The sequence below is a fragment of the Pinus tabuliformis genome, chromosome 9, assembly GCF_031772625.1.
Source record: "Pinus tabuliformis cultivar Carrire ecotype Pingquan chromosome 9, CPIR1, whole genome shotgun sequence".
NCBI classification, from domain to species: domain Eukaryota; kingdom Viridiplantae; phylum Streptophyta; class Pinopsida; order Pinales; family Pinaceae; genus Pinus; species Pinus tabuliformis.
This window is the reverse complement of record NC_142307.1, coordinates 2,009,374,088-2,009,380,774: the sequence shown is the minus strand read 5'-3', so window position 1 is coordinate 2,009,380,774 and position 6,687 is coordinate 2,009,374,088. Positions and strand designations below refer to the sequence as shown.

The 6,687-nt window shown below is 37.5% G+C and overlaps 1 pseudogene; it reads left to right on the top strand.

The window, feature by feature from the left end:
* Window positions 1-209: 209 nt before the first annotated feature.
* Window positions 210-1,869, top strand: LOC149157123 (DEAD-box ATP-dependent RNA helicase 15 pseudogene; annotated as a pseudogene).
* The last annotated feature ends 4,818 nt before the right edge of the window (window positions 1,870-6,687 follow it).

Genomic DNA, 6,687 nt, shown 5'->3' with positions numbered 1-6,687 from the left:
AAAACAAGGAGTAGACAATGTGGAAGAGTTGAAGGAAGAGATTTATAATGAAGAGCTCCTGGACTATGAAGAAGAGGAATTGGATGCACAAGCATTGGAAGAACATTTTTCCACTGATGAAGCCTCCAAGAAAGGTTATGTGGGATTTCCCACTGAAGCCAGAGCTCCTTCGAGCAATTGTGGACTCTGGATTTGAACATCCCTCAGAAGTTCAACACGAGTGCATTCCTCAAGCGATTCTGGGCATGGATGTACTCTGTCAGGCCAAATCTGGAATGGGGAAAACAACAGTTTTCGTGCTTTCAACTCTGCAGCAGATCGAACCCACAGAAGGCCAAGTCTCTGCCCTAGTTTTGTGCCATACTAGAGAATTGGCATACCAGATATGCCATGAATTTGAGAGGTTTATGACTCATCTGAAAGAATTGAAGGTTGTTGTATTCTATGGAGGCCTGCCTATCAAAACTCACAAGGCAATATTAAAAAATGAATCCCCCCAAATAGTTGTTGGGACCCCTGGAAGGATTCTGGCATTGGCAAAAGACAAGGATCTCAGTCTGAGAAATATCAGGCATTTTATTCTGGATGAATGTGACAAAATGCTGGAATCTTTGGACATGAGGAGAGATGTACAGGCCATTTTCAAGATGACCCCTCATGACAAGCAGGTCATGATGTTTTCAGCCACACTGAGCAAGGAAATCAGGCCTGTCTGCAAGAAATTCATGCAGGATCCTATGGAGATATATGTTGATGATGAGGCCAAGCTCACACTTCATGGTCTAGTTCAGCACTATATAAAACTGGCTGAGGTAGAAAAGAACAGGAAGCTGACTGATTTGCTGGATGTCCTGGATTTCAACCAGGTGGTTATATTTGTGAAGAGTGTGAAAAGGGCTTCTGAGCTATCCAAGCTGCTGGTGGGGTGCAGCTTTCCTTGTACCTGCATTCATTCTGGAATGCAGCAGGATGAAAGACTGATGAGATACAAAAGTTTCAAGGAGGGGAATAAGAGGCTTCTGGTTGCAACTGATCTGGTAGGCAGGGGAATTGACATTGAAAGAGTTAATATTGTTATCAACTATGACATGCCTGAGTCTGCAGATACTTATTTGCACAGGGTTGGAAGGGCTGGACGGTTTGGCACAAAGGGTCTTGCAATTACCTTTGTTTCTTCTGCTTCTTCATCAGAGGAGGATGTGCTGAAGCAGGTTCAAGAACGTTTTGCAGTTGATATCAAGGCACTCCCAGCACATATAGAAGCATCAACATACATGCCATCATGGCCATTGAAATCTGCTCTGGTGTCTGCAATAATTATCCTTCTCATTCATCTCAGTTTTGGCATGGTCTGGTTTTGTTTTCTGTTCATAAAAACACAGCAGATTCATAAAATTGAAAGGAACAATGGCCATCAAGGCATTTGTAGACAGACCATCACAATTTCAGTCTTATCCACGACTAAGACATATTTGGTTTTTCTATGAGAGCCATGCGTGTTTTCTTCTATTTGTCCTAATTATACAAAAACCCATGTTTTGAGCTACAAATTTTACAACAAATTTGGATTTAGTGCGATTAAAAAGCAATCGATGGGAAAAATGATCATATTATCAAGTCATCAATGTCTATAATGGTCAAAATTGAAGATATATGTCTGGAATATCCCAAAAATTTACAATAAAATCTTTGAAATATGCACATCAAGGAGCTTCCTTCTCACTAGTTATTATGAGTGGAACTTCAACCAATCTTGCACCCTTGCAAGGAATGTTCAGTTAGATTTTGGATGAAAGTAGTCATGTTATTCCACAGAAGCATGCTGTGGATATTGCAAAAGCCAACATTACAATGGTTGGATTACAAGAGGTTTCAAAACCTTGAATTTTACCTTTGCGATGTCTTTAGTTTTGTAATGTCATCTAAAAGTATAATGAAGGAAAGTATCCCTCATTCTTCTTATATTGGGCACTCCACAGATCAACATGGATTAGAAGCCACCTCTTAAACCACGGTCTACTGAATTAATATTGAATGTGCAGGAAAGAGCAATTGATGCTTCTAGACATGCTATGCTGATAGCGAAAATGAGCATGGAAACAAACATTGGAGATATTGACAAAACTAGTCAATTAGTAGAGGAACGTGTAACGCTTGAAAAATCGGCTCAGCTTACTCCGGAGGCCACCTATTATCGAAATCTTAATGACTTAGCATTTGTTATGTAAAAAATTATCGAAATCTTAATGACTTAGCATTTGTTATGTAAAAATATAAACTATATTTTTTTAGATACATTGCAAGTTGCAGCAACATTAACAGCTTTCGATTTCAAATTCTCTATCTACTATTGCTGGGCAGCAATCTAGAGAAAACTCTGTACCCCAACATCCAGTATGTTTGAAACCTGTTCGGATCAGACACTGATGTATCCAGGGTAATGTTAGTGTTTTCGCTTTATTTTCTAGTTTTGAAAGACATTTTGTTTATTCATTTTTTTCTTCAATGATTCTTTATATGTCACAATTCTTCTCGATTATTAGTTTCTGACTTGAGGTAAAATATTATGCCCGAAAGTCAACATTGTACAAGTCACTTTTCATCTTTTTAAAAAAACCTTCTGATTGTGATTATGTTCTTTTAGGTTTTAGTCTCTAAAGCTCTTCCATTGGATCCTTTATTCAACGTGCAAGTTGGCTCTCTGATCTGCAGTGCATATTTTTTATTTATTTCATGAGTGCGCTGTAAATCCGTGGTTAACATTGTGTTTCACACGAATGGGAAAAAATAAGATGTAAGATGGTGGCATTTACAATAATCTTGTATGCATAAACAATTTGACAGAAAACAGGTTTCATACAGATCCATCCTACAACAGCTCTTTTGCAATTACATTTGTCTCTTCTACTTCTTCATCAGAGGAGGATGTGCTGAAGCAGGTTCAAGAACGTTTTGCAGTTGATATCAAAGCACTCACAGCACATATAGAAGCATCAACATACATGTCATCATGGCCATTGAAATATACTCTGGTGTCTGCAATAATTATCCTTCTCATTCATCTCAGTTTTGGCATGGTCTGATTTTGTTTTCTATTCATAAAAACACAGCAGATTCATAAAATTGAAAGGAACAATGGCCATCAAGGCATTTGTAGACAGACCATCACAATTTCAGTCTTATCCACGACTAAGACGTATTTGGTTTTTCTATGAGAGCCATGCATGTTTTCTTCTATTTGTCCTAATTATACAAAAACCCATGTTTTGAGCTACAAATTTTACAACAAATTTGGATTTAGTGCGATTAAAAAGCAATCGATGGGAAAAATGATCATATTATCAAGTCATCAATGTCTATAATGGTCAAAATTGAAGATATATGTCTGGAATATCCCAAAAATTTACAATAAAATCTTTGAAATATGCACATCAAGGAGCTTCCTTCTCACTAGTTATTATGAGTGGAACTTCAACCAATCTTGCACCCTTGCAAGGAATGTTCAGTTAGATTTTGGATGAAAGTAGTCATGTTATTCCGCAGAAGCATGCTGTGGATATTGCAAAAGCCAGCAGTACAATGGTTGGATTACAAGAGGTTTCAAAACCTTGAATTTTACCTTTGCGATGTCTTTAGTTTTGTAATGTCATCTAAAAGTATAATGAAGGAAAGTATCCCTCATTCTTCTTATATTGGGCACTCCACAGATCAACATGGATTAGAAGCCACCTCTTAAACCATGGTCTACTGAATTAATATTGAATGTGCAGGAAAGAGCAATTGATGCTTCTAGACATGCTATGCTGATAGCGAAAATGAGCATGGAAACAAACATTGGAGATATTGACAAAACTGGTCGATTAGTAGAGGAACTTGTAACACTTGAAAAATCGGCTCAGCTTACTCCGGAGGCCACCTATTATCGAAATCTTAATGACTTAGCATTTGTTATGTAAAAAATTATCGAAATCTTAATGACTTAGCATTTGTTATGTAAAAATATAAACTATATTTTTTTAGATACATTGCAAGTTGCAGCAACATTAACATCTTTCTATTTCAAATTCTCTATCTACTATTGCTGGGCAGCAATCTAGAGAAAACTCTGTACCCCAACATCCAGTATGTTTGAAACCTGTTCGGATCAAACACTGATGTATCCAGGGTAATGTTAGTGTTTTCTCTTTATTTTCTAGTTTTGAAAGACATTTTGTTTATTCATTTTTTTCTTCAATGATTCTTTATATGTCACAATTCTTCTCGATTATTAGTTTCTGACTTGAGGTAAAATATTATGCCCGAAAGTCACCATTGTACAAGTCACTTTTCATCTTTTTAAAAAAACCTTCTGATTGTGATTATGTTCTTTTAGGTTTTAGTCTCTAAAGCTCTTCCATTGGATCCTTTATTCAACGTGCAAGTTGGCTCTCTGATCTGCAGTACATATTTTTTATTTATTTCATGAGTGCGTTGTAAATCCGTGGTTAACATTGTGTTTCACACGAATGGGCAAAAATAAGATGTAAGATGGTGGCATTTACAATAATCTTGTATGCATAAACAATTTGACAGAAAACAGGTTTCATACAGATCCATCCTACAACAGCTCTTTTGCAATTACCTTTGTCTCTTCTACTTCTTCATCAGAGGAGGATGTGCTGAAGCAGGTTCAAGAACGTTTTGCAGTTGATATCAAGGCACTCCCAGCACATATAGAAGCATCAACATACTTGCCATCATGGCCATTGAAATCTGCTCTGGTGTCTGCAATAATTATCTTTCTCATTCATCTCAGTTTTGGCATGGTCTGATTTTGTTTTCTATTCATAAAAACACAACAGATTCATAAAATTGAAAGGAACAATGGCCATCAAGGCATTTGTAGACAGACCATCACAATTTCAGTCTTATCCACGACTAAGACGTATTTGGTTTTTCTATGAGAGCCATGCATGTTTTCTTCTATTTGTCCTAATTATACAAAAACCCATGTTTTGAGCTACAAATTTTACAACAAATTTGGATTTAGTGCGATTAAAAAGCAATCGATGGGAAAAATGATCATATTATCAAGTCATCAATGTCTATAATGGTCAAAATTGAAGATATATGTCTGGAATATCCCAAAAATTTACAATAAAATCTTTGAAATATAAGAACATCATCCCCATTAAAGGCAGAAATTACCGATGTCATAGGCACAACAACAAGTGCTACCAACAGGGCATGCATAACAGTCATCGCACTTTGCTGGAGGTGTGACTGGAGAGGGAGGGGAAAAGTATTCAGACAGAGATCACACTGACTTTTAACCGGAGAAAAACCCTTAGGAATTGAACAAATCCAATTTATATTCATAAAAGACATGGATTTGCACGCTTGTCATTTGTGGCTTCCAGTTTAAGTTTCTACAATGATATATTGTTAATTCTCTGTTCGGCTTGGTCTCCATTATTCACGCACCATTTTTGCGTTTTCAAACTTCAGGGAGATGACAAGTGTAAAAGAAGTCTTAACTATCAAACAAGGTAAATGTAATGTTCAGTTCTCTCAAATGTACTTTAAATATCACCCTATGAAGTTGTCACCAATTTGAATGAGATGGGTATGTCTGTTGAACCTTAATTTATATAATTTCTGAGAGTGCTTTGAGACACACATGGCTGGTTTTCTGCATCATTATTTCATCTTTTACAGCAATAAAACCTCTTATGCTATTTCATCATAAAGCTGCGCTTGTGCTTCATATTTTTAGTGAAAATGGCAAAACAAGGAGTAGACAATGTGGAAGAGTTGAAGGAAGAGATTTATAATGAAGAGCTCCTGGACTATGAAGAAGAGGAATTGGACGCACAAGCATTGGAGGAACATTTTTCCACTGATGAAGCCTCCAAGAAAGGTTATGTGGGATTTCCCACTGAAGCCAGAGCTCCTTCGAGCAATTGTGGACTCTGGATTTGAACATCCCTCAGAAGTTCAACACGAGTGCATTCCTCAAGAGATTCTGGGCATGGATGTACTCTGTCAGGCCAAATTTGGAATGGGTAAAACAACAATTTTCGTGCTTTTAACTCTGCAGCAAATCGAACTCACAGAAGGCCAAGTCTCTGCCCTAGTTTTGTGCCATACTAGAGAATTGGCATACCAGATATGCCATGAATTTGAGAGGTTTATGACTCATCTGAAAGAATTGAAGGTTGTTGTATTCTATGGAAGGCAATATTAAAAAATGAATCCCCCCAAATAGTTGTTGGGACCCCTGGAAGGATTCTGGCATTGGCAAAAGACAAGGATCTCAGTCTGAGAAATATCAGGCATTTTATTCTGGATGAATGTGACAAAATGCTGGAATCTTTGGACATGAGGAGAGATGTACAGGCCATTTTCAAGATGACCCCTCATGACAAGCAGGTCATGATGTTTTCAGCCACACTGAGCAAGGAAATCAGGCCTGTCTGCAAGAAATTCATGCAGGATCCTATGGAGATATATGTTGATGATGAGGCCAAGTTCACACTTCAAGGTCTAGTTCAGCACTATATAAAACTGGCTGAGGTAGAAAAGAACAGGAAGCTGACTGATTTGCTGGATGTCCTGGATTTCAACCAGGTGATTATATTTGTGAAGAGTGTGAAAAGGGCTTCTGAGCTATCCAAGCTGCTGGTGGGGTGCATCTTTCCTTACACC